General features: G+C 49.6%; 13 non-coding genes across 13 annotated transcripts; all 13 read left to right on the top strand.

Moving 5' to 3' along the window:
- The first annotated feature begins 1,431 nt into the window (after window positions 1-1,431).
- Window positions 1,432-1,551, top strand: trnal-caa (transfer RNA leucine (anticodon CAA)). The gene is made up of 2 exons: window positions 1,432-1,469; window positions 1,506-1,551. It is a non-coding gene; the product is annotated as a tRNA-Leu (tRNA).
- Window positions 1,552-3,380: 1,829 nt separating this feature from the next.
- trnal-caa (transfer RNA leucine (anticodon CAA)) lies at window positions 3,381-3,500 on the top strand. Its single transcript has 2 exons — window positions 3,381-3,418; window positions 3,455-3,500. It is a non-coding gene; the product is annotated as a tRNA-Leu (tRNA).
- A 1,823-nt stretch (window positions 3,501-5,323) lies between these two features.
- trnal-caa (transfer RNA leucine (anticodon CAA)) lies at window positions 5,324-5,443 on the top strand. Its single transcript has 2 exons — window positions 5,324-5,361; window positions 5,398-5,443. It is a non-coding gene; the product is annotated as a tRNA-Leu (tRNA).
- Window positions 5,444-7,264: 1,821 nt separating this feature from the next.
- Window positions 7,265-7,384, top strand: trnal-caa (transfer RNA leucine (anticodon CAA)). The gene is made up of 2 exons: window positions 7,265-7,302; window positions 7,339-7,384. It is a non-coding gene; the product is annotated as a tRNA-Leu (tRNA).
- Window positions 7,385-8,696: 1,312 nt separating this feature from the next.
- trnal-caa (transfer RNA leucine (anticodon CAA)) lies at window positions 8,697-8,816 on the top strand. Its single transcript has 2 exons — window positions 8,697-8,734; window positions 8,771-8,816. It is a non-coding gene; the product is annotated as a tRNA-Leu (tRNA).
- Window positions 8,817-10,806: 1,990 nt separating this feature from the next.
- Window positions 10,807-10,926, top strand: trnal-caa (transfer RNA leucine (anticodon CAA)). The gene is made up of 2 exons: window positions 10,807-10,844; window positions 10,881-10,926. It is a non-coding gene; the product is annotated as a tRNA-Leu (tRNA).
- A 1,827-nt stretch (window positions 10,927-12,753) lies between these two features.
- Window positions 12,754-12,873, top strand: trnal-caa (transfer RNA leucine (anticodon CAA)). Its single transcript has 2 exons — window positions 12,754-12,791; window positions 12,828-12,873. It is a non-coding gene; the product is annotated as a tRNA-Leu (tRNA).
- Window positions 12,874-14,696: 1,823 nt separating this feature from the next.
- On the top strand, window positions 14,697-14,816 carry trnal-caa (transfer RNA leucine (anticodon CAA)). The gene is made up of 2 exons: window positions 14,697-14,734; window positions 14,771-14,816. It is a non-coding gene; the product is annotated as a tRNA-Leu (tRNA).
- Window positions 14,817-16,128: 1,312 nt separating this feature from the next.
- Window positions 16,129-16,248, top strand: trnal-caa (transfer RNA leucine (anticodon CAA)). Its single transcript has 2 exons — window positions 16,129-16,166; window positions 16,203-16,248. It is a non-coding gene; the product is annotated as a tRNA-Leu (tRNA).
- Window positions 16,249-17,560: 1,312 nt separating this feature from the next.
- On the top strand, window positions 17,561-17,680 carry trnal-caa (transfer RNA leucine (anticodon CAA)). Its single transcript has 2 exons — window positions 17,561-17,598; window positions 17,635-17,680. It is a non-coding gene; the product is annotated as a tRNA-Leu (tRNA).
- Window positions 17,681-18,992: 1,312 nt separating this feature from the next.
- trnal-caa (transfer RNA leucine (anticodon CAA)) lies at window positions 18,993-19,112 on the top strand. The gene is made up of 2 exons: window positions 18,993-19,030; window positions 19,067-19,112. It is a non-coding gene; the product is annotated as a tRNA-Leu (tRNA).
- A 1,821-nt stretch (window positions 19,113-20,933) lies between these two features.
- trnal-caa (transfer RNA leucine (anticodon CAA)) lies at window positions 20,934-21,053 on the top strand. Its single transcript has 2 exons — window positions 20,934-20,971; window positions 21,008-21,053. It is a non-coding gene; the product is annotated as a tRNA-Leu (tRNA).
- A 1,312-nt stretch (window positions 21,054-22,365) lies between these two features.
- Window positions 22,366-22,485, top strand: trnal-caa (transfer RNA leucine (anticodon CAA)). Its single transcript has 2 exons — window positions 22,366-22,403; window positions 22,440-22,485. It is a non-coding gene; the product is annotated as a tRNA-Leu (tRNA).
- Window positions 22,486-24,282: the final 1,797 nt, after the last annotated feature.

Below are 24,282 nucleotides of genomic sequence, written 5' to 3'. Positions count from 1 at the left end.
TCGACCTGGCCATGTGGGAAATTATCCAGGTATGTCCTGGACATAAAAAGCAGGACAAATCCAACTCAGCCAATTCCTCTCCCATCCATCTGTTCCCAATCCTCGGTAAAGTGATGGAAGGGCTCACCAACAGTGCGATCAAGCAGCACCTGCTCAGTGACACCCAGTTTGGCTTCCCCCAGGGTCACTCAGCTCCTGACCTGATTGTGTTTGTGTGTGTGTGTGAGAGAGAGAGATTGTGTGTGTGTGTGTGTGAGAGATAAAGATTGTGTGTGTGCCTGTGAGTGTGTGTGCGTTTGTGTGTGTGTGTGAAGGAGAGAGCGTGTGTGTGTTAGCATGTGTTTGTGTGCGTGTGAGAGAGAGAGGTGTGTGTGTGTGTGTGTGTGTGTGTGTGTGTGTGAGATTGTGTGTGCCTGTGGGCGTGTGTGTGAGAGAGAGAGTGTGTGTTTGTGTGAAGGAGAGAGAGTGTGTATGTTAGCGTGTGTGTGTGTGAGAGAGAGTGCATGTGTGTGTGTGAGCGCAAGAGAGGCAGCGTGTACATGTGTGTGTTTGTGTGTGTGAGAGTGAGAGAATGTGTGTGAGTATGTGTCTGAGAGTGTGTGTTTGTGTCTGTCTGCGTGTGTGTGAGTGAGAGTGCGTGTGAGAGAGAGTATGTATGTGTATATGTGTGTTTGAGAGAGAGAGGGTGTGAGTGTGTATATGAGTGTGTGGGCATGTGTGTGTGTGAGAAACAGAGAGGGAGAATTTGTAGGTGTGTTTGAGAGAGACAGAGTGTGTATGTGTGTGAGAGAGACAGAGTGTGCGTGTGTGTGTGTAAGAGAGAGTGTGCATGTGTCTTTGTGTGTGAGAGAGTGAAAGAATGTGTGTGTGTGAGAGAGAGTGTGTTTGAGAGAGAGAGAATGTGTGTGCGAGAGAGAGAGAATGTGTGTGTGTATGTGCGTGTATGTGTGTGTGTGAGTGAGAGTGGGTGCGTGTGAGAGAGAGAGAATTTGTATGTGTATGTCTGCACGAGTGTGTTTGCGTGTGTCTGAGAGAGAGAGAGGAAGAATTTGTTGGTGTGTGTGAGAAAGAGTGTGTGCGTGAGATAGTGTGTGTGTGTAAGAGGGAGAAGTGTGTGTGTGTGAGTGAGAGTGTGTGTGTGAGAGAGACAGAGAAAGGGAGAATTTGTGTGCATGAGAGGGAGAGAGTGTGTTTGTGCGTGCATGTGAGAGAGAGAGTGTGTGTGTGAGAGACAGATAGAGAGTGTGTGTGCGTGTGCATGTGAGAGAGAGTGTGTGTGTGCGAGAGTGAGACTGTGTATGAGGGATTGTTGCTGAGTGTGAATGCAAGGGAGCTGCAGAAATGCGGAATTGCATTTTGTGTCTGCACAAGAGCAAGGTGACTAATTGTACAGAGTGAGAAAGACATCTGGAAGGAGAACTGCCGCAGCTTGTCAGGATGGCCGAGTGGTCTAAGGCGCCAGACTCAAGGAGTGTTAGTCCTTGCTCTGCATCTGGGCTTGTGAATTCTGGTCCCTTTCTAGGGGCGTGGGTTCAAATCCCACTCCTGACGTTCTTCCCTTTTCCCCAAACAAACCTTCCCACACCCACACACTGCCCCCACATTTCACAGCTTCTTGGAGAGGAGTCGCTCCCCCTTCACAAAGATGGAAGAGTCCAACCTGTCACTATCAAAGAGAAGGCTGAGGCTTTTACAACAATCTTCAGCCGCAAGTGCCCACCGGATGATCTTACTCAGTCTCCCCCTGTGCTCCCCACCATCACAGACACCATTCTTCCAACAATTCCATTCACTCCGTGTCAGATCAAGAGACACTGGACACTGCAAAGGCTCTGTGCTCTGGCACTGCTCCTGAAGGCTGCTACTCCACAACATGCCCTTCCTCCAGCCAAGTTCTCCCAGGACAGTGACAACACTGGGATCGACCTGGCCATGTGGGAAATTATCCAGGTATGTCCTGGACATAAAAAGCAGGACAAATCCAACTCAGCCAATTCCTCTCCCATCCATCTGTTCCCAATCCTCGGTAAAGTGATGGAAGGGCTCTCCAACAGTGCGATCAAGCAGCACCTGCTCAGTGACACCCAGTTTGGCTTCCCCCAGGGTCACTCAGCTCCTGACCTGATTGTGTTTGTGTGTGTGTGTGAGAGAGAGAGATTGTGTGTGTGTGTGTGTGAGAGATAAAGATTGTGTGTGTGCCTGTGAGTGTGTGTGTGTTTGTGTGTGTGTGTGTGAAGGAGAGAGCGTGTGTGTGTTAGCATGTGTTTGTGTGCGTGTGAGAGAGAGTGTGTGTGTGTGTGTGAGAGAGAGAGGTGTGTGTGTGTGTGTGTGTGTGTGTGTGTGTGTGTGAGATTGTGTGTGCCTGTGGGCGTGTGTGTGAGAGAGAGAGTGTGTGTTTGTGTGAAGGAGAGAGAGTGTGTATGTTAGCGTGTGTGTGTGTGAGAGAGAGTGCATGTGTGTGTGTGAGCGCAAGAGAGGCAGCGTGTACATGTGTGTGTTTGTGTGTGTGAGAGTGAGAGAATGTGTGTGAGTATGTGTCTGAGAGTGTGTGTTTGTGTCTGTCTGCGTGTGTGTGAGTGAGAGTGTGTGTGAGAGAGAGTATGTATGTGTATATGTGTGTTTGAGAGAGAGAGGGTGTGAGTGTGTATATGAGTGTGTGGGCATGTGTGTGTGTGAGAAACAGAGAGGGAGAATTTGTAGGTGTGTTTGAGAGAGACAGAGTGTGTATGTGTGTGAGAGAGACAGAGTGTGCGTGTGTGTGTGTAAGAGAGAGTGTGCATGTGTCTTTGTGTGTGAGAGAGTGAAAGAATGTGTGTGTGTGAGAGAGAGTGTGTTTGAGAGAGAGAGAATGTGTGTGCGAGAGAGAGAGAATGTGTGTGTGTATGTGCGTGTATGTGTGTGTGTGAGTGAGAGTGGGTGCGTGTGAGAGAGAGAGAATTTGTATGTGTATGTCTGCACGAGTGTGTTTGCGTGTGTCTGAGAGAGAGAGAGGAAGAATTTGTTGGTGTGTGTGAGAAAGAGTGTGTGCGTGAGATAGTGTGTGTGTGTAAGAGGGAGAAGTGTGTGTGTGTGAGTGAGAGTGTGTGTGTGAGAGAGACAGAGAAAGGGAGAATTTGTGTGCATGAGAGGGAGAGAGTGTGTTTGTGCGTGCATGTGAGAGAGAGAGTGTGTGTGTGAGAGACAGATAGAGAGTGTGTGTGCGTGTGCATGTGAGAGAGAGTGTGTGTGTGCGAGAGTGAGACTGTGTATGAGGGATTGTTGCTGAGTGTGAATGCAAGGGAGCTGCAGAAATGCGGAATTGCATTTTGTGTCTGCAGAAGAGCAAGGTGACTAATTGTACAGAGTGAGAAAGACATCTGGAAGGAGATCTGCAGCAGCTTGTCAGGATGGCCGAGTGGTCTAAGGCGCCAGACTCAAGGAGTGTTAGTCCTTGCTCTGCATCTGGGCTTGTGAATTCTGGTCCCTTTCTAGGGGCGTGGGTTCAAATCCCACTCCTGACTTTCTTCCCTTTTCCCCAAACAAACCTTCCCACACCCACACACTGCCCCCACATTTCACAGCTTCTTGGAGAGGAGTCGCTCCCCCTTCACAAAGATGGAAGAGTCCAACCTGTCACTATCAAAGAGAAGGCTGAGGCTTTTACAACAATCTTCAGCCGCAAGTGCCCACCGGATGATCTTACTCAGTCTCCCCCTGTGCTCCCCACCATCACAGACACCATTCTTCCAACAATTCCATTCACTCCGTGTCAGATCAAGAGACACTGGACACTGCAAAGGCTCTGTGCTCTGGCACTGCTCCTGAAGGCTGCTACTCCACAACATGCCCTTCCTCCAGCCAAGTTCTCCCAGGACAGTGACAACACTGGGATCGACCTGGCCATGTGGGAAATTATCCAGGTATGTCCTGGACATAAAAAGCAGGACAAATCCAACTCAGCCAATTCCTCTCCCATCCATCTGTTCCCAATCCTCGGTAAAGTGATGGAAGGGCTCTCCAACAGTGCGATCAAGCAGCACCTGCTCAGTGACACCCAGTTTGGCTTCCCCCAGGGTCACTCAGCTCCTGACCTGATTGTGTTTGTGTGTGTGTGTGAGAGAGAGAGATTGTGTGTGTGTGTGTGTGTGAGAGATAAAGATTGTGTGTGTGCCTGTGAGTGTGTGTGTGTTTGTGTGTGTGTGTGAAGGAGAGAGCGTGTGTGTGTTAGCATGTGTTTGTGTGCGTGTGAGAGAGAGTGTGTGTGTGTGTGAGAGAGAGAGGTGTGTGTGTGTGTGTGTGTGTGTGTGTGTGTGAGATTGTGTGTGCCTGTGGGCGTGTGTGTGAGAGAGAGAGTGTGTGTTTGTGTGAAGGAGAGAGAGTGTGTATGTTAGCGTGTGTGTGTGTGAGAGAGAGTGCATGTGTGTGTGTGAGCGCAAGAGAGGCAGCGTGTACATGTGTGTGTTTGTGTGTGTGAGAGTGAGAGAATGTGTGTGAGTATGTGTCTGAGAGTGTGTGTTTGTGTCTGTCTGCGTGTGTGTGAGTGAGAGTGTGTGTGAGAGAGAGTATGTATGTGTATATGTGTGTTTGAGAGAGAGAGGGTGTGAGTGTGTATATGAGTGTGTGGGCATGTGTGTGTGTGAGAAACAGAGAGGGAGAATTTGTAGGTGTGTTTGAGAGAGACAGAGTGTGTATGTGTGTGAGAGAGACAGAGTGTGCGTGTGTGTGTGTAAGAGAGAGTGTGCATGTGTCTTTGTGTGTGAGAGAGTGAAAGAATGTGTGTGTGTGAGAGAGAGTGTGTTTGAGAGAGAGAGAATGTGTGTGCGAGAGAGAGAGAATGTGTGTGTGTATGTGCGTGTATGTGTGTGTGTGAGTGAGAGTGGGTGCGTGTGAGAGAGAGAGAATTTGTATGTGTATGTCTGCACGAGTGTGTTTGCGTGTGTCTGAGAGAGAGAGAGGAAGAATTTGTTGGTGTGTGTGAGAAAGAGTGTGTGCGTGAGATAGTGTGTGTGTGTAAGAGGGAGAAGTGTGTGTGTGTGAGTGAGAGTGTGTGTGTGAGAGAGACAGAGAAAGGGAGAATTTGTGTGCATGAGAGGGAGAGAGTGTGTTTGTGCGTGCATGTGAGAGAGAGAGTGTGTGTGTGAGAGACAGATAGAGAGTGTGTGTGCGTGTGCATGTGAGAGAGAGTGTGTGTGTGCGAGAGTGAGACTGTGTATGAGGGATTGTTGCTGAGTGTGAATGCAAGGGAGCTGCAGAAATGCGGAATTGCATTTTGTGTCTGCAGAAGAGCAAGGTGACTAATTGTACAGAGTGAGAAAGACATCTGGAAGGAGATCTGCAGCAGCTTGTCAGGATGGCCGAGTGGTCTAAGGCGCCAGACTCAAGGAGTGTTAGTCCTTGCTCTGCATCTGGGCTTGTGAATTCTGGTCCCTTTCTAGGGGCGTGGGTTCAAATCCCACTCCTGACTTTCTTCCCTTTTCCCCAAACAAACCTTCCCACACCCACACACTGCCCCCACATTTCACAGCTTCTTGGAGAGGAGTCGCTCCCCCTTCACAAAGATGGAAGAGTCCAACCTGTCACTATCAAAGAGAAGGCTGAGGCTTTTACAACAATCTTCAGCCGCAAGTGCCCACCGGATGATCTTACTCAGTCTCCCCCTGTGCTCCCCACCATCACAGACACCATTCTTCCAACAATTCCATTCACTCCGTGTCAGATCAAGAGACACTGGACACTGCAAAGGCTCTGTGCTCTGGCACTGCTCCTGAAGGCTGCTACTCCACAACATGCCCTTCCTCCAGCCAAGTTCTCCCAGGACAGTGACAACACTGGGATCGACCTGGCCATGTGGGAAATTATCCAGGTATGTCCTGGACATAAAAAGCAGGACAAATCCAACTCAGCCAATTCCTCTCCCATCCATCTGTTCCCAATCCTCGGTAAAGTGATGGAAGGGCTCTCCAACAGTGCGATCAAGCAGCACCTGCTCAGTGACACCCAGTTTGGCTTCCCCCAGGGTCACTCAGCTCCTGACCTGATTGTGTTTGTGTGTGTGTGTGAGAGAGAGAGATTGTGTGTGTGTGTGTGTGTGAGAGATAAAGATTGTGTGTGTGCCTGTGAGTGTGTGTGTGTTTGTGTGTGTGTGTGAAGGAGAGAGCGTGTGTGTGTTAGCATGTGTTTGTGTGCGTGTGAGAGAGAGTGTGTGTGTGTGTGAGAGAGAGAGGTGTGTGTGTGTGTGTGTGTGTGTGTGTGTGTGAGATTGTGTGTGCCTGTGGGCGTGTGTGTGAGAGAGAGAGTGTGTGTTTGTGTGAAGGAGAGAGAGTGTGTATGTTAGCGTGTGTGTGTGTGAGAGAGAGTGCATGTGTGTGTGTGAGCGCAAGAGAGGCAGCGTGTACATGTGTGTGTTTGTGTGTGTGAGAGTGAGAGAATGTGTGTGAGTATGTGTCTGAGAGTGTGTGTTTGTGTCTGTCTGCGTGTGTGTGAGTGAGAGTGTGTGTGAGAGAGAGTATGTATGTGTATATGTGTGTTTGAGAGAGAGAGGGTGTGAGTGTGTATATGAGTGTGTGGGCATGTGTGTGTGTGAGAAACAGAGAGGGAGAATTTGTAGGTGTGTTTGAGAGAGACAGTGTGTATGTGTGTGAGAGAGACAGAGTGTGCGTGTGTGTGTGTAAGAGAGAGTGTGCATGTGTCTTTGTGTGTGAGAGAGTGAAAGAATGTGTGTGTGTGAGAGAGAGTGTGTTTGAGAGAGAGAGAATGTGTGTGCGAGAGAGAGAGAATGTGTGTGTGTATGTGCGTGTATGTGTGTGTGTGAGTGAGAGTGGGTGCGTGTGAGAGAGAGAGAATTTGTATGTGTATGTCTGCAAGAGTGTGTTTGCGTGTGTCTGAGAGAGAGAGAGGAAGAATTTGTTGGTGTGTGTGAGAAAGAGTGTGTGCGTGAGATAGTGTGTGTGTGTAAGAGGGAGAAGTGTGTGTGTGTGAGTGAGAGTGTGTGTGTGAGAGAGACAGAGAAAGGGAGAATTTGTGTGCATGAGAGGGAGAGAGTGTGTTTGTGCGTGCATGTGAGAGAGAGAGTGTGTGTGTGAGAGACAGATAGAGAGTGTGTGTGCGTGTGCATGTGAGAGAGAGTGTGTGTGTGCGAGAGTGAGACTGTGTATGAGGGATTGTTGCTGAGTGTGAATGCAAGGGAGCTGCAGAAATGCGGAATTGCATTTTGTGTCTGCACAAGAGCAAGGTGACTAATTGTACAGAGTGAGAAAGACATCTGGAAGGAGATCTGCAGCAGCTTGTCAGGATGGCCGAGTGGTCTAAGGCGCCAGACTCAAGGAGTGTTAGTCCTTGCTCTGCATCTGGGCTTGTGAATTCTGGTCCGTTTCTAGGGGCGTGGGTTCAAATCCCACTCCTGACATTCTTCCCTTTTCCCCAAACAAACCTTCCCACACCCACACACTGCCCCCACATTTCACAGCTTCTTGGAGAGGAGTCGCTCCCCCTTCACAAAGATGGAAGAGTCCAACCTGTCACTATCAAAGAGAAGGCTGAGGCTTTTACAACAATCTTCAGCCGCAAGTGCCCACCGGATGATCTTACTCAGTCTCCCCCTGTGCTCCCCACCATCACAGACACCATTCTTCCAACAATTCCATTCACTCCGTGTCAGATCAAGAGACACTGGACACTGCAAAGGCTCTGTGCTCTGGCACTGCTCCTGAAGGCTGCTACTCCACAACATGCCCTTCCTCCAGCCAAGTTCTCCCAGGACAGTGACAACACTGGGATCGACCTGGCCATGTGGGAAATTATCCAGGTATGTCCTGGACATAAAAAGCAGGACAAATCCAACTCAGCCAATTCCTCTCCCATCCATCTGTTCCCAATCCTCGGTAAAGTGATGGAAGGGCTCTCCAACAGTGCGATCAAGCAGCACCTGCTCAGTGACACCCAGTTTGGCTTCCCCCAGGGTCACTCAGCTCCTGACCTGATTGTGTTTGTGTGTGTGTGTGAGAGAGAGAGATTGTGTGTGTGTGTGTGTGAGAGATAAAGATTGTGTGTGTGCCTGTGAGTGTGTGTGTGTTTGTGTGTGTGTGTGAAGGAGAGAGCGTGTGTGTGTTAGCATGTGTTTGTGTGCGTGTGAGAGAGAGTGTGTGTGTGTGTGTGTGTGAGAGAGAGGTGTGTGTGTGTGTGTGTGATTGTGTGTGCCTGTGGGCGTGTGTGTGAGAGAGAGAGTGTGTGTTTGTGTGAAGGAGAGAGAGTGTGTATGTTAGCGTGTGTGTGTGTGAGAGAGAGTGCATGTGTGTGTGTGAGCGCAAGAGAGGCAGCGTGTACGTGTGTGTGTTTGTGTGTGTGAGAGTGAGAGAATGTGTGTGAGTATGTGTCTGAGAGTGTGTGTTTGTGTCTGTCTGTGTGTGTGTGAGTGAGAGTGTGTGTGTGAGAGAGACAGAGAAAGGGAGAATTTGTGTGTATGAGAGGGAGAGAGTGTGTTTGTGCGTGCATGTGAGAGAGAGAGTGTGTGTGTGAGAGACAGATAGAGAGTGTGTGTGCGTGTGCATGTGAGAGAGAGTGTGTGTGTGCGAGAGTGAGACTGTGTATGAGGGATTGTTGCTGAGTGTGAATGCAAGGGAGCTGCAGAAATGCGGAATTGCATTTTGTGTCTGCAGAAGAGCAAGGTGACTAATTGTACAGAGTGAGAAAGACATCTGGAAGGAGCTCTGCAGCAGCTTGTCAGGATGGCCGAGTGGTCTAAAGCGCCAGACTCAAGGAGTGTTAGTCCTTGCTCTGCATCTGGGCTTGTGAATTCTGGTCCCTTTCTAGGGGCATGGGTTCAAATCCCACTCCTGACATTCTTCCCTTTTCCCCAAACAAACCTTCCCACACCCACACACTGCCCCCACATTTCACAGCTTCTTGGAGAGGAGTCGCTCCCCCTTCACAAAGATGGAAGAGTCCAACCTGTCACTATCAAAGAGAAGGCTGAGGCTTTTACAACAATCTTCAGCCGCAAGTGCCCACCGGATGATCTTACTCAGTCTCCCCCTGTGCTCCCCACCATCACAGACACCATTCTTCCAACAATTCCATTCACTCCGTGTCAGATCAAGAGACACTGGACACTGCAAAGGCTCTGTGCTCTGGCACTGCTCCTGAAGGCTGCTACTCCACAACATGCCCTTCCTCCAGCCAAGTTCTCCCAGGACAGTGACAACACTGGGATCGACCTGGCCATGTGGGAAATTATCCAGGTATGTCCTGGACATAAAAAGCAGGACAAATCCAACTCAGCCAATTCCTCTCCCATCCATCTGTTCCCAATCCTCGGTAAAGTGATGGAAGGGCTCACCAACAGTGCTATCAAGCAGCACCTGCTCAGTGACACCCAGTTTGGCTTCCCCCAGGGTCACTCAGCTCCTGACCTGATTGTGTTTGTGTGTGTGTGTGAGAGAGAGAGATTGTGTGTGTGTGTGTGTGAGAGATAAAGATTGTGTGTGTGCCTGTGAGTGTGTGTGTGTTTGTGTGTGTGTGTGAAGGAGAGAGCGTGTGTGTGTTAGCATGTGTTTGTGTGCGTGTGAGAGAGAGTGTGTGTGTGTGTGAGAGAGAGAGGTGTGTGTGTGTGTGTGTGTGTGTGTGTGTGTGAGATTGTGTGTGCCTGTGGGCGTGTGTGTGAGAGAGAGAGTGTGTGTTTGTGTGAAGGAGAGAGCGTGTGTGTGTTAGCATGTGTTTGTGTGCGTGTGAGAGAGAGTGTGTGTGTGTGTGTGAGAGAGAGAGGTGTGTGTGTGTGTGTGTGTGTGTGTGTGTGTGTGTGAGATTGTGTGTGCCTGTGGGCGTGTGTGTGAGAGAGAGAGTGTGTGTTTGTGTGAAGGAGAGAGAGTGTGTATGTTAGCGTGTGTGTGTGTGAGAGAGAGTGCATGTGTGTGTGTGAGCGCAAGAGAGGCAGCGTGTACATGTGTGTGTTTGTGTGTGTGAGAGTGAGAGAATGTGTGTGAGTATGTGTCTGAGAGTGTGTGTTTGTGTCTGTCTGCGTGTGTGTGAGTGAGAGTGTGTGTGAGAGAGAGTATGTATGTGTATATGTGTGTTTGAGAGAGAGAGGGTGTGAGTGTGTATATGAGTGTGTGGGCATGTGTGTGTGTGAGAAACAGAGAGGGAGAATTTGTAGGTGTGTTTGAGAGAGACAGAGTGTGTATGTGTGTGAGAGAGACAGAGTGTGCGTGTGTGTGTGTAAGAGAGAGTGTGCATGTGTCTTTGTGTGTGAGAGAGTGAAAGAATGTGTGTGTGTGAGAGAGAGTGTGTTTGAGAGAGAGAGAATGTGTGTGCGAGAGAGAGAGAATGTGTGTGTGTATGTGCGTGTATGTGTGTGTGTGAGTGAGAGTGGGTGCGTGTGAGAGAGAGAGAATTTGTATGTGTATGTCTGCACGAGTGTGTTTGCGTGTGTCTGAGAGAGAGAGAGGAAGAATTTGTTGGTGTGTGTGAGAAAGAGTGTGTGCGTGAGATAGTGTGTGTGTGTAAGAGGGAGAAGTGTGTGTGTGTGAGTGAGAGTGTGTGTGTGAGAGAGACAGAGAAAGGGAGAATTTGTGTGCATGAGAGGGAGAGAGTGTGTTTGTGCGTGCATGTGAGAGAGAGAGTGTGTGTGTGAGAGACAGATAGAGAGTGTGTGTGCGTGTGCATGTGAGAGAGAGTGTGTGTGTGCGAGAGTGAGACTGTGTATGAGGGATTGTTGCTGAGTGTGAATGCAAGGGAGCTGCAGAAATGCGGAATTGCATTTTGTGTCTGCAGAAGAGCAAGGTGACTAATTGTACAGAGTGAGAAAGACATCTGGAAGGAGAACTGCCGCAGCTTGTCAGGATGGCCGAGTGGTCTAAGGCGCCAGACTCAAGGAGTGTTAGTCCTTGCTCTGCATCTGGGCTTGTGAATTCTGGTCCCTTTCTAGGGGCGTGGGTTCAAATCCCACTCCTGACATTCTTCCCTTTTCCCCAAACAAACCTTCCCACACCCACACACTGCCCCCACATTTCACAGCTTCTTGGAGAGGAGTCGCTCCCCCTTCACAAAGATGGAAGAGTCCAACCTGTCACTATCAAAGAGAAGGCTGAGGCTTTTCCAACAATCTTCAGCCGCAAGTGCCCACCGGATGATCTTACTCAGTCTCCCCCTGTGCTCCCCACCATCACAGACACCATTCTTCCAACAATTCCATTCACTCCGTGTCAGATCAAGAGACACTGGACACTGCAAAGGCTCTGTGCTCTGGCACTGCTCCTGAAGGCTGCTACTCCACAACATGCCCTTCCTCCAGCCAAGTTCTCCCAGGACAGTGACAACACTGGGATCGACCTGGCCATGTGGGAAATTATCCAGGTATGTCCTGGACATAAAAAGCAGGACAAATCCAACTCAGCCAATTCCTCTCCCATCCATCTGTTCCCAATCCTCGGTAAAGTGATGGAAGGGCTCTCCAACAGTGCGATCAAGCAGCACCTGCTCAGTGACACCCAGTTTGGCTTCCCCCAGGGTCACTCAGCTCCTGACCTGATTGTGTTTGTGTGTGTGTGTGAGAGAGAGAGATTGTGTGTGTGTGTGTGTGAGAGATAAAGATTGTGTGTGTGCCTGTGAGTGTGTGTGCGTTTGTGTGTGTGTGTGAAGGAGAGAGCGTGTGTGTGTTAGCATGTGTTTGTGTGCGTGTGAGAGAGAGTGTGTGTGTGTGTGAGAGAGAGAGGTGTGTGTGTGTGTGTGTGTGTGTGTGTGTGTGTGTGTGAGATTGTGTGTGCCTGTGGGCGTGTGTGTGAGAGAGAGAGTGTGTGTTTGTGTGAAGGAGAGAGAGTGTGTATGTTAGCGTGTGTGTGTGTGAGAGAGAGTGCATGTGTGTGTGTGAGCGCAAGAGAGGCAGCGTGTACATGTGTGTGTTTGTGTGTGTGAGAGTGAGAGAATGTGTGTGAGTATGTGTCTGAGAGTGTGTGTTTGTGTCTGTCTGCGTGTGTGTGAGTGAGAGTGCGTGTGAGAGAGAGTATGTATGTGTATATGTGTGTTTGAGAGAGAGAGGGTGTGAGTGTGTATATGAGTGTGTGGGCATGTGTGTGTGTGAGAAACAGAGAGGGAGAATTTGTAGGTGTGTTTGAGAGAGACAGAGTGTGTATGTGTGTGAGAGAGACAGAGTGTGCGTGTGTGTGTGTAAGAGAGAGTGTGCATGTGTCTTTGTGTGTGAGAGAGTGAAAGAATGTGTGTGTGTGAGAGAGAGTGTGTTTGAGAGAGAGAGAATGTGTGTGCGAGAGAGAGAGAATGTGTGTGTGTATGTGCGTGTATGTGTGTGTGTGAGTGAGAGTGGGTGCGTGTGAGAGAGAGAGAATTTGTATGTGTATGTCTGCACGAGTGTGTTTGCGTGTGTCTGAGAGAGAGAGAGGAAGAATTTGTTGGTGTGTGTGAGAAAGAGTGTGTGCGTGAGATAGTGTGTGTGTGTAAGAGGGAGAAGTGTGTGTGTGTGAGTGAGAGTGTGTGTGTGAGAGAGACAGAGAAAGGGAGAATTTGTGTGCATGAGAGGGAGAGAGTGTGTTTGTGCGTGCATGTGAGAGAGAGAGTGTGTGTGTGAGAGACAGATAGAGAGTGTGTGTGCGTGTGCATGTGAGAGAGAGTGTGTGTGTGCGAGAGTGAGACTGTGTATGAGGGATTGTTGCTGAGTGTGAATGCAAGGGAGCTGCAGAAATGCGGAATTGCATTTTGTGTCTGCAGAAGAGCAAGGTGACTAATTGTACAGAGTGAGAAAGACATCTGGAAGGAGATCTGCAGCAGCTTGTCAGGATGGCCGAGTGGTCTAAGGCGCCAGACTCAAGGAGTGTTAGTCCTTGCTCTGCATCTGGGCTTGTGAATTCTGGTCCCTTTCTAGGGGCGTGGGTTCAAATCCCACTCCTGACATTCTTCCCTTTTCCCCAAACAAACCTTCCCACACCCACACACTGCCCCCACATTTCACAGCTTCTTGGAGAGGAGTCGCTCCCCCTTCACAAAGATGGAAGAGTCCAACCTGTCACTATCAAAGAGAAGGCTGAGGCTTTTACAACAATCTTCAGCCGCAAGTGCCCACCGGATGATCTTACTCAGTCTCCCCCTGTGCTCCCCACCATCACAGACACCATTCTTCCAACAATTCCATTCACTCCGTGTCAGATCAAGAGACACTGGACACTGCAAAGGCTCTGTGCTCTGGCACTGCTCCTGAAGGCTGCTACTCCACAACATGCCCTTCCTCCAGCCAAGTTCTCCCAGGACAGTGACAACACTGGGATCGACCTGGCCATGTGGGAAATTATCCAGGTATGTCCTGGACATAAAAAGCAGGACAAATCCAACTCAGCCAATTCCTCTCCCATCCATCTGTTCCCAATCCTCGGTAAAGTGATGGAAGGGCTCTCCAACAGTGCGATCAAGCAGCACCTGCTCAGTGACACCCAGTTTGGCTTCCCCCAGGGTCACTCAGCTCCTGACCTGATTGTGTTTGTGTGTGTGTGTGAGAGAGAGAGATTGTGTGTGTGTGTGTGTGAGAGATAAAGATTGTGTGTGTGCCTGTGAGTGTGTGTGTGTTTGTGTGTGTGTGTGAAGGAGAGAGCGTGTGTGTGTTAGCATGTGTTTGTGTGCGTGTGAGAGAGAGTGTGTGTGTGTGTGAGAGAGAGAGGTGTGTGTGTGTGTGTGTGTGTGTGTGTGTGTGTGAGATTGTGTGTGCCTGTGGGCGTGTGTGTGAGAGAGAGAGTGTGTGTTTGTGTGAAGGAGAGAGAGTGTGTATGTTAGCGTGTGTGTGTGTGAGAGAGAGTGCATGTGTGTGTGTGAGCGCAAGAGAGGCAGCGTGTACATGTGTGTGTTTGTGTGTGTGAGAGTGAGAGAATGTGTGTGAGTATGTGTCTGAGAGTGTGTGTTTGTGTCTGTCTGCGTGTGTGTGAGTGAGAGTGTGTGTGAGAGAGAGTATGTATGTGTATATGTGTGTTTGAGAGAGAGAGGGTGTGAGTGTGTATATGAGTGTGTGGGCATGTGTGTGTGTGAGAAACAGAGAGGGAGAATTTGTAGGTGTGTTTGAGAGAGACAGAGTGTGTATGTGTGTGAGAGAGACAGAGTGTGCGTGTGTGTGTGTAAGAGAGAGTGTGCATGTGTCTTTGTGTGTGAGAGAGTGAAAGAATGTGTGTGTGTGAGAGAGAGTGTGTTTGAGAGAGAGAGAATGTGTGTGCGAGAGAGAGAGAATGTGTGTGTGTATGTGCGTGTATGTGTGTGTGTGAGTGAGAGTGGGTGCGTGTGAGAGAGAGAGAATTTGTATGTGTATGTCTGCAAGAGTGTGTTTGCGTGTGTCTGAGAGAGAGAGAGGAAGAATTTGTTGGTGTGTGTGAGAAAGAGTGTGTGCGTGAGATAGTGTGTGTGTGTAAGAGGGAGAAGTGTGTGTGTGTGAGTGAGAGTGTGTGTGTGAGAGAGACAGAGAAAGGGAGAATTTGTGTGCATGAGAGGGAGAGAGTGTGTTTGTGCGTGCATGTGAGAGAGAGAGTGTGTGTGTGAGAGACAGATAGAGAGTGTGTGTGCGTGTGCATGTGAGAGAGAGTGTGTGTGTGCGAGAGTGAGACTGTGTATGAGGGATTGTTGCTGAGTGTGAATGCAAGGGAGCTGCAGAAATGCGGAATTTCATTTTGTGTCTGCAGAAGAGCAAGGTGACTAATTGTACAGAGTGAGAAAGACATCTGGAAGGAGTTCGGCAGCAGCTTGTCAGGATGGCCGAGTGGTCTAAGGCGCCAGACTCAAGGAGTGTTAGTCCTTGCTCTGCATCTGGGCTTGTGAATTCTGGTCCCTTTCTAGGGGCGTGGGTTCAAATCCCACTCCTGACATTCTTCCCTTTTCCCCAAACAAACCTTCCCACACCCACACACTGCCCCCACATTTCACAGCTTCTTGGAGAGGAGTCGCTCCCCCTTCACAAAGATGGAAGAGTCCAACCTGTCACTATCAAAGAGAAGGCTGAGGCTTTTACAACAATCTTCAGCCGCAAGTGCCCACCGGATGATCTTACTCAGTCTCCCCCTGTGCTCCCCACCATCACAGACACCATTCTTCCAACAATTCCATTCACTCCGTGTCAGATCAAGAGACACTGGACACTGCAAAGGCTCTGTGCTCTGGCACTGCTCCTGAAGGCTGCTACTCCACAACATGCCCTTCCTCCAGCCAAGTTCTCCCAGGACAGTGACAACACTGGGATCGACCTGGCCATGTGGGAAATTATCCAGGTATGTCCTGGACATAAAAAGCAGGACAAATCCAACTCAGCCAATTCCTCTCCCATCCATCTGTTCCCAATCCTCGGTAAAGTGATGGAAGGGCTCTCCAACAGTGCGATCAAGCAGCACCTGCTCAGTGACACCCAGTTTGGCTTCCCCCAGGGTCACTCAGCTCCTGACCTGATTGTGTTTGTGTGTGTGTGTGAGAGAGAGAGATTGTGTGTGTGTGTGTGTGAGAGATAAAGATTGTGTGTGTGCCTGTGAGTGTGTGTGTGTTTGTGTGTGTGTGTGAAGGAGAGAGCGTGTGTGTGTTAGCATGTGTTTGTGTGCGTGTGAGAGAGAGTGTGTGTGTGTGTGTGTGTGAGAGAGAGGTGTGTGTGTGTGTGTGTGATTGTGTGTGCCTGTGGGCGTGTGTGTGAGAGAGAGAGTGTGTGTTTGTGTGAAGGAGAGAGAGTGTGTATGTTAGCGTGTGTGTGTGTGAGAGAGAGTGCATGTGTGTGTGTGAGCGCAAGAGAGGCAGCGTGTACGTGTGTGTGTTTGTGTGTGTGAGAGTGAGAGAATGTGTGTGAGTATGTGTCTGAGAGTGTGTGTTTGTGTCTGTCTGTGTGTGTGTGAGTGAGAGTGTGTGTGTGAGAGAGACAGAGAAAGGGAGAATTTGTGTGTATGAGAGGGAGAGAGTGTGTTTGTGCGTGCATGTGAGAGAGAGAGTGTGTGTGTGAGAGACAGATAGAGAGTGTGTGTGCGTGTGCATGTGAGAGAGAGTGTGTGTGTGCGAGAGTGAGACTGTGTATGAGGGATTGTTGCTGAGTGTGAATGCAAGGGAGCTGCAGAAATGCGGAATTGCATTTTGTGTCTGCAGAAGAGCAAGGTGACTAATTGTACAGAGTGAGAAAGACATCTGGAAGGAGATCTGCAGCAGCTTGTCAGGATGGCCGAGTGGTCTAAGGCGCCAGACTCAAGGAGTGTTAGTCCTTGCTCTGCATCTGGGCTTGTGAATTCTGGTCCCTTTCTAGGGGCATGGGTTCAAATCCCACTCCTGACATTCTTCCCTTTTCCCCAAACAAACCTTCCCACACCCACACACTGCCCCCACATTTCACAGCTTCTTGGAGAGGAGTCGCTCCCCCTTCACAAAGATGGAAGAGTCCAACCTGTCACTATCAAAGAGAAGGCTGAGGCTTTTACAACAATCTTCAGCCGCAAGTGCCCACCGGATGATCTTACTCAGTCTCCCCCTGTGCTCCCCACCATCACAGACACCATTCTTCCAACAATTCCATTCACTCCGTGTCAGATCAAGAGACACTGGACACTGCAAAGGCTCTGTGCTCTGGCACTGCTCCTGAAGGCTGCTACTCCACAACATGCCCTTCCTCCAGCCAAGTTCTCCCAGGACAGTGACAACACTGGGATCGACCTGGCCATGTGGGAAATTATCCAGGTATGTCCTGGACATAAAAAGCAGGACAAATCCAACTCAGCCAATTCCTCTCCCATCCATCTGTTCCCAATCCTCGGTAAAGTGATGGAAGGGCTCACCAACAGTGCTATCAAGCAGCACCTGCTCAGTGACACCCAGTTTGGCTTCCCCCAGGGTCACTCAGCTCCTGACCTGATTGTGTTTGTGTGTGTGTGTGAGAGAGAGAGATTGTGTGTGTGTGTGTGTGAGAGATAAAGATTGTGTGTGTGCCTGTGAGTGTGTGTGTGTTTGTGTGTGTGTGTGAAGGAGAGAGCGTGTGTGTGTTAGCATGTGTTTGTGTGCGTGTGAGAGAGAGTGTGTGTGTGTGTGTGTGTGAGAGAGAGGTGTGTGTGTGTGTGTGTGATTGTGTGTGCCTGTGGGCGTGTGTGTGAGAGAGAGAGTGTGTGTTTGTGTGAAGGAGAGAGAGTGTGTATGTTAGCGTGTGTGTGTGTGAGAGAGAGTGCATGTGTGTGTGTGAGCGCAAGAGAGGCAGCGTGTACGTGTGTGTGTTTGTGTGTGTGAGAGTGAGAGAATGTGTGTGAGTATGTGTCTGAGAGTGTGTGTTTGTGTCTGTCTGTGTGTGTGTGAGTGAGAGTGTGTGTGTGAGAGAGACAGAGAAAGGGAGAATTTGTGTGTATGAGAGGGAGAGAGTGTGTTTGTGCGTGCATGTGAGAGAGAGAGTGTGTGTGTGAGAGACAGATAGAGAGTGTGTGTGCGTGTGCATGTGAGAGAGAGTGTGTGTGTGCGAGAGTGAGACTGTGTATGAGGGATTGTTGCTGAGTGTGAATGCAAGGGAGCTGCAGAAATGCGGAATTGCATTTTGTGTCTGCACAAGAGCAAGGTGACTAATTGTACAGAGTGAGAAAGACATCTGGAAGGAGATCTGCAGCAGCTTGTCAGGATGGCCGAGTGGTCTAAGGCGCCAGACTCAAGGAGTGTTAGTCCTTGCTCTGCATCTGGGCTTGTGAATTCTGGTCCCTTTCTAGGGGCGTGGGTTCAAATCCCACTCCTGACATTCTTCCCTTTTCCCCAAACAAACCTTCCCACACCCACACACTGCCCCCACATTTCACAGCTTCTTGGAGAGGAGTCGCTCCCCCTTCACAAAGATGGAAGAGTCCAACCTGTCACTATCAAAGAGAAGGCTGAGGCTTTTACAACAATCTTCAGCCGCAAGTGCCCACCGGATGATCTTACTCAGTCTCCCCCTGTGCTCCCCACCATCACAGACACCATTCTTCCAACAATTCCATTCACTCCGTGTCAGATCAAGAGACACTGGACACTGCAAAGGCTCTGTGCTCTGGCACTGCTCCTGAAGGCTGCTACTCCACAACATGCCCTTCCTCCAGCCAAGTTCTCCCAGGACAGTGACAACACTGGGATCGACCTGGCCATGTGGGAAATTATCCAGGTATGTCCTGGACATAAAAAGCAGGACAAATCCAACTCAGCCAATTCCTCTCCCATCCATCTGTTCCCAATCCTCGGTAAAGTGATGGAAGGGCTCTCCAACAGTGCTATCAAGCAGCACCTGCTCAGTGACACCCAGTTTGGCTTCCCCCAGGGTCACTCAGCTCCTGACCTGATTGTGTTTGTGTGTGTGTGTGAGAGAGAGAGATTGTGTGTGTGTGTGTGTGAGAGATAAAGATTGTGTGTGTGCCTGTGAGTGTGTGTGTGTTTGTGTGTGTGTGTGAAGGAGAGAGCGTGTGTGTGTTAGCATGTGTTTGTGTGCGTGTGAGAGAGAGTGTGTGTGTGTGTGTGTGTGAGAGAGAGGTGTGTGTGTGTGTGTGTGATTGTGTGTGCCTGTGGGCGTGTGTGTGAGAGAGAGAGTGTGTGTTTGTGTGAAGGAGAGAGAGTGTGTATGTTAGCGTGTGTGTGTGTGAGAGAGAGTGCATGTGTGTGTGTGAGCGCAAGAGAGGCAGCGTGTACGTGTGTGTGTTTGTGTGTGTGAGAGTGAGAGAATGTGTGTGAGTATGTGTCTGAGAGTGTGTGTTTGTGTCTGTCTGTGTGTGTGTGAGTGAGAGTGTGTGTGTGAGAGAGACAGAGAAAGGGAGAATTTGTGTGTATGAGAGGGAGAGAGTGTGTTTGTGCGTGCATGTGAGAGAGAGAGTGTGTGTGTGAGAGACAGATAGAGAGTGTGTGTGCGTGTGCATGTGAGAGAGAGTGTGTGTGTGCGAGAGTGAGACTGTGTATGAGGGATTGTTGCTGAGTGTGAATGCAAGGGAGCTGCAGAAATGCGGAATTGCATTTTGTGTCTGCAGAAGAGCAAGGTGACTAATTGTACAGAGTGAGAAAGACATCTGGAAGGAGATCTGCAGCAGCTTGTCAGGATGGCCGAGTGGTCTAAGGCGCCAGACTCAAGGAGTGTTAGTCCTTGCTCTGCATCTGGGCTTGTGAATTCTGGTCCCTTTCTAGGGGCGTGGGTTCAAATCCCACTCCGGACATTCTTCCCTTTTCCCCAAACAAACCTTCCCACACCCACACACTGCCCCCACATTTCACAGCTTCTTGGAGAGGAGTCGCTCCCCCTTCACAAAGATGGAAGAGTCCAACCTGTCACTATCAAAGAGAAGGCTGAGGCTTTTACAACAATCTTCAGCCGCAAGTGCCCACCGGATGATCTTACTCAGTCTCCCCCTGTGCTCCCCACCATCACAGACACCATTCTTCCAACAATTCCATTCACTCCGTGTCAGATCAAGAGACACTGGACACTGCAAAGGCTCTGTGCTCTGGCACTGCTCCTGAAGGCTGCTACTCCACAACATGCCCTTCCTCCAGCCAAGTTCTCCCAGGACAGTGACAACACTGGGATCGACCTGGCCATGTGGGAAATTATCCAGGTATGTCCTGGACATAAAAAGCAGGACAAATCCAACTCAGCCAATTCCTCTCCCATCCATCTGTTCCCAATCCTCGGTAAAGTGATGGAAGGGCTCACCAACAGTGCTATCAAGCAGCACCTGCTCAGTGACACCCAGTTTGGCTTCCCCCAGGGTCACTCAGCTCCTGACCTGATTGTGTTTGTGTGTGTGTGTGAGAGAGAGAGATTGTGTGTGTGTGTGTGTGAGAGATAAAGATTGTGTGTGTGCCTGTGAGTGTGTGTGTGTTTGTGTGTGTGTGTGAAGGAGAGAGCGTGTGTGTGTTAGCATGTGTTTGTGTGCGTGTGAGAGAGAGTGTGTGTGTGTGTGAGAGAGAGAGGTGTGTGTGTGTGTGTGTGTGTGTGTGTGTGTGAGATTGTGTGTGCCTGTGGGCGTGTGTGTGAGAGAGAGAGTGTGTGTTTGTGTGAAGGAGAGAGAGTGTGTATGTTAGCGTGTGTGTGTGTGAGAGAGAGTGCATGTGTGTGTGTGAGCGCAAGAGAGGCAGCGTGTACATGTGTGTGTTTGTGTGTGTGAGAGTGAGAGAATGTGTGTGAGTATGTGTCTGAGAGTGTGTGTTTGTGTCTGTCTGCGTGTGTGTGAGTGAGAGTGTGTGTGAGAGAGAGTATGTATGTGTATATGTGTGTTTGAGAGAGAGAGGGTGTGAGTGTGTATATGAGTGTGTGGGCATGTGTGTGTGTGAGAAACAGAGAGGGAGAATTTGTAGGTGTGTTTGAGAGAGACAGAGTGTGTATGTGTGTGAGAGAGACAGAGTGTGCGTGTGTGTGTGTAAGAGAGAGTGTGCATGTGTCTTTGTGTGTGAGAGAGTGAAAGAATGTGTGTGTGTGAGAGAGAGTGTGTTTGAGAGAGAGAGAATGTGTGTGCGAGAGAGAGAGAATGTGTGTGTGTATGTGCGTGTATGTGTGTGTGTGAGTGAGAGTGGGTGCGTGTGAGAGAGAGAGAATTTGTATGTGTATGTCTGCAAGAGTGTGTTTGCGTGTGTCTGAGAGAGAGAGAGGAAGAATTTGTTGGTGTGTGTGAGAAAGAGTGTGTGCGTGAGATAGTGTGTGTGTGTAAGAGGGAGAAGTGTGTGTGTGTGAGTGAGAGTGTGTGTGTGAGAGAGACAGAGAAAGGGAGAATTTGTGTGCATGAGAGGGAGAGAGTGTGTTTGTGCGTGCATGTGAGAGAGAGAGTGTGTGTGTGAGAGACAGATAGAGAGTGTGTGTGCGTGTGCATGTGAGAGAGAGTGTGTGTGTGCGAGAGTGAGACTGTGTATGAGGGATTGTTGCTGAGTGTGAATGCAAGGGAGCTGCAGAAATGCGGAATTGCATTTTGTGTCTGCAGAAGAGCAAGGTGACTAATTGTACAGAGTGAGAAAGACATCTGGAAGGAGATCTGCAGCAGCTTGTCAGGATGGCCGAGTGGTCTAAGGCGCCAGACTCAAGGAGTGTTAGTCCTTGCTCTGCATCTGGGCTTGTGAATTCTGGTCCCTTTCTAGGGGCGTGGGTTCAAATCCCACTCCGGACATTCTTCCCTTTTCCCCAAACAAACCTTCCCACACCCACACACTGCCCCCACATTTCACAGCTTCTTGGAGAGGAGTCGCTCCCCCTTCACAAAGATGGAAGAGTCCAACCTGTCACTATCAAAGAGAAGGCTGAGGCTTTTACAACAATCTTCAGCCGCAAGTGCCCACCGGATGATCTTACTCAGTCTCCCCCTGTGCTCCCCACCATCACAGACACCATTCTTCCAACAATTCCATTCACTCCGTGTCAGATCAAGAGACACTGGACACTGCAAAGGCTCTGTGCTCTGGCACTGCTCCTGAAGGCTGCTACTCCACAACATGCCCTTCCTCCAGCCAAGTTCTCCCAGGACAGTGACAACACTGGGATCGACCTGGCCATGTGGGAAATTATCCAGGTATGTCCTGGACATAAAAAGCAGGACAAATCCAACTCAGCCAATTCCTCTCCCATCCATCTGTTCCCAATCCTCGGTAAAGTGATGGAAGGGCTCACCAACAGTGCTATCAAGCAGCACCTGCTCAGTGACACCCAGTTTGGCTTCCCCCAGGGTCACTCAGCTCCTGACCTGATTGTGTTTGTGTGTGTGTGTGAGAGAGAGAGATTGTGTGTGTGTGTGTGTGAGAGATAAAGATTGTGTGTGTGCCTGTGAGTGTGTGTGTGTTTGTGTGTGTGTGTGAAGGAGAGAGCGTGTGTGTGTTAGCATGTGTTTGTGTGCGTGTGAGAGAGAGTGTGTGTGTGTGTGTGTGTGAGAGAGAGGTGTGTGTGTGTGTGTGTGATTGTGTGTGCCTGTGGGCGTGTGTGTGAGAGAGAGAGTGTGTGTTTGTGTGAAGGAGAGAGAGTGTGTATGTTAGCGTGTGTGTGTGTGAGAGAGAGTGCATGTGTGTGTGTGAGCGCAAGAGAGGCAGCGTGTACGTGTGTGTGTTTGTGTGTGTGAGAGTGAGAGAATGTGTGTGAGTATGTGTCTGAGAGTGTGTGTTTGTGTCTGTCTGTGTGTGTGTGAGTGAGAGTGTGTGTGTGAGAGAGACAGAGAAAGGGAGAATTTGTGTGTATGAGAGGGAGAGAGTGTGTTTGTGCGTGCATGTGAGAGAGAGAGTGTGTGTGTGAGAGACAGATAGAGAGTGTGTGTGCGTGTGCATGTGAGAGAGAGTGTGTGTGTGCGAGAGTGAGACTGTGTATGAGGGATTGTTGCTGAGTGTGAATGCAAGGGAGCTGCAGAAATGCGGAATTGCATTTTGTGTCTGCAGAAGAGCAAGGTGACTAATTGTACAGAGTGAGAAAGACATCTGGAAGGAGATCTGCAGCAGCTTGTCAGGATGGCCGAGTGGTCTAAGGCGCCAGACTCAAGGAGTGTTAGTCCTTGCTCTGCATCTGGGCTTGTGAATTCTGGTCCCTTTCTAGGGGCGTGGGTTCAAATCCCACTCCTGACATTCTTCCCTTTTCCCCAAACAAACCTTCCCACACCCACACACTGCCCCCACATTTCACAGCTTCTTGGAGAGGAGTCGCTCCCCCTTCACAAAGATGGAAGAGTCCAACCTGTCACTATCAAAGAGAAGGCTGAGGCTTTTACAACAATCTTCAGCCGCAAGTGCCCACCGGATGATCTTACTCAGTCTCCCCCTGTGCTCCCCACCATCACAGACACCATTCTTCCAACAATTCCATTCACTCCGTGTCAGATCAAGAGACACTGGACACTGCAAAGGCTCTGTGCTCTGGCACTGCTCCTGAAGGCTGCTACTCCACAACATGCCCTTCCTCCAGCCAAGTTCTCCCAGGACAGTGACAACACTGGGATCGACCTGGCCATGTGGGAAATTATCCAGGTATGTCCTGGACATAAAAAGCAGGACAAATCCAACTCAGCCAATTCCTCTCCCATCCATCTGTTCCCAATCCTCGGTAAAGTGATGGAAGGGCTCACCAACAGTGCTATCAAGCAGCACCTGCTCAGTGACACCCAGTTTGGCTTCCCCCAGGGTCACTCAGCTCCTGACCTGATTGTGTTTGTGTGTGTGTGTGAGAGAGAGAGATTGTGTGTGTGTGTGTGTGAGAGATAAAGATTGTGTGTGTGCCTGTGAGTGTGTGTGTGTTTGTGTGTGTGTGTGAAGGAGAGAGCGTGTGTGTGTTAGCATGTGTTTGTGTGCGTGTGAGAGAGAGTGTGTGTGTGTGTGAGAGAGAGAGGTGTGTGTGTGTGTGTGTGTGTGTGTGTGTGAGATTGTGTGTGCCTGTGGGCGTGTGTGTGAGAGAGAGAGTGTGTGTTTGTGTGAAGGAGAGAGAGTGTGTATGTTAGCGTGTGTGTGTGTGAGAGAGAGTGCATGTGTGTGTGTGAGCGCAAGAGAGGCAGCGTGTACATGTGTGTGTTTGTGTGTGTGAGAGTGAGAGAATGTGTGTGAGTATGTGTCTGAGAGTGTGTGTTTGTGTCTGTCTGCGTGTGTGTGAGTGAGAGTGTGTGTGAGAGAGAGTATGTATGTGTATATGTGTGTTTGAGAGAGAGAGGGTGTGAGTGTGTATATGAGTGTGTGGGCATGTGTGTGTGTGAGAAACAGAGAGGGAGAATTTGTAGGTGTGTTTGAGAGAGACAGAGTGTGTATGTGTGTGAGAGAGACAGAGTGTGCGTGTGTGTGTGTAAGAGAGAGTGTGCATGTGTCTTTGTGTGTGAGAGAGTGAAAGAATGTGTGTGTGTGAGAGAGAGTGTGTTTGAGAGAGAGAGAATGTGTGTGCGAGAGAGAGAGAATGTGTGTGTGTATGTGCGTGTATGTGTGTGTGTGAGTGAGAGTGGGTGCGTGTGAGAGAGAGAGAATTTGTATGTGTATGTCTGCAAGAGTGTGTTTGCGTGTGTCTGAGAGAGAGAGAGGAAGAATTTGTTGGTGTGTGTGAGAAAGAGTGTGTGCGTGAGATAGTGTGTGTGTGTAAGAGGGAGAAGTGTGTGTGTGTGAGTGAGAGTGTGTGTGTGAGAGAGACAGAGAAAGGGAGAATTTGTGTGCATGAGAGGGAGAGAGTGTGTTTGTGCGTGCATGTGAGAGAGAGAGTGTGTGTGTGAGAGACAGATAGAGAGTGTGTGTGCGTGTGCATGTGAGAGAGAGTGTGTGTGTGCGAGAGTGAGACTGTGTATGAGGGATTGTTGCTGAGTGTGAATGCAAGGGAGCTGCAGAAATGCGGAATTGCATTTTGTGTCTGCAGAAGAGCAAGGTGACTAATTGTACAGAGTGAGAAAGACATCT

This window comes from Chiloscyllium punctatum, chromosome 17, assembly GCF_047496795.1.
Source record: "Chiloscyllium punctatum isolate Juve2018m chromosome 17, sChiPun1.3, whole genome shotgun sequence".
Lineage (NCBI taxonomy): Eukaryota > Metazoa > Chordata > Chondrichthyes > Orectolobiformes > Hemiscylliidae > Chiloscyllium > Chiloscyllium punctatum.
Note: the sequence above shows the minus strand (reverse complement) of the source record. Positions and strands in the feature narration are given on the sequence as shown.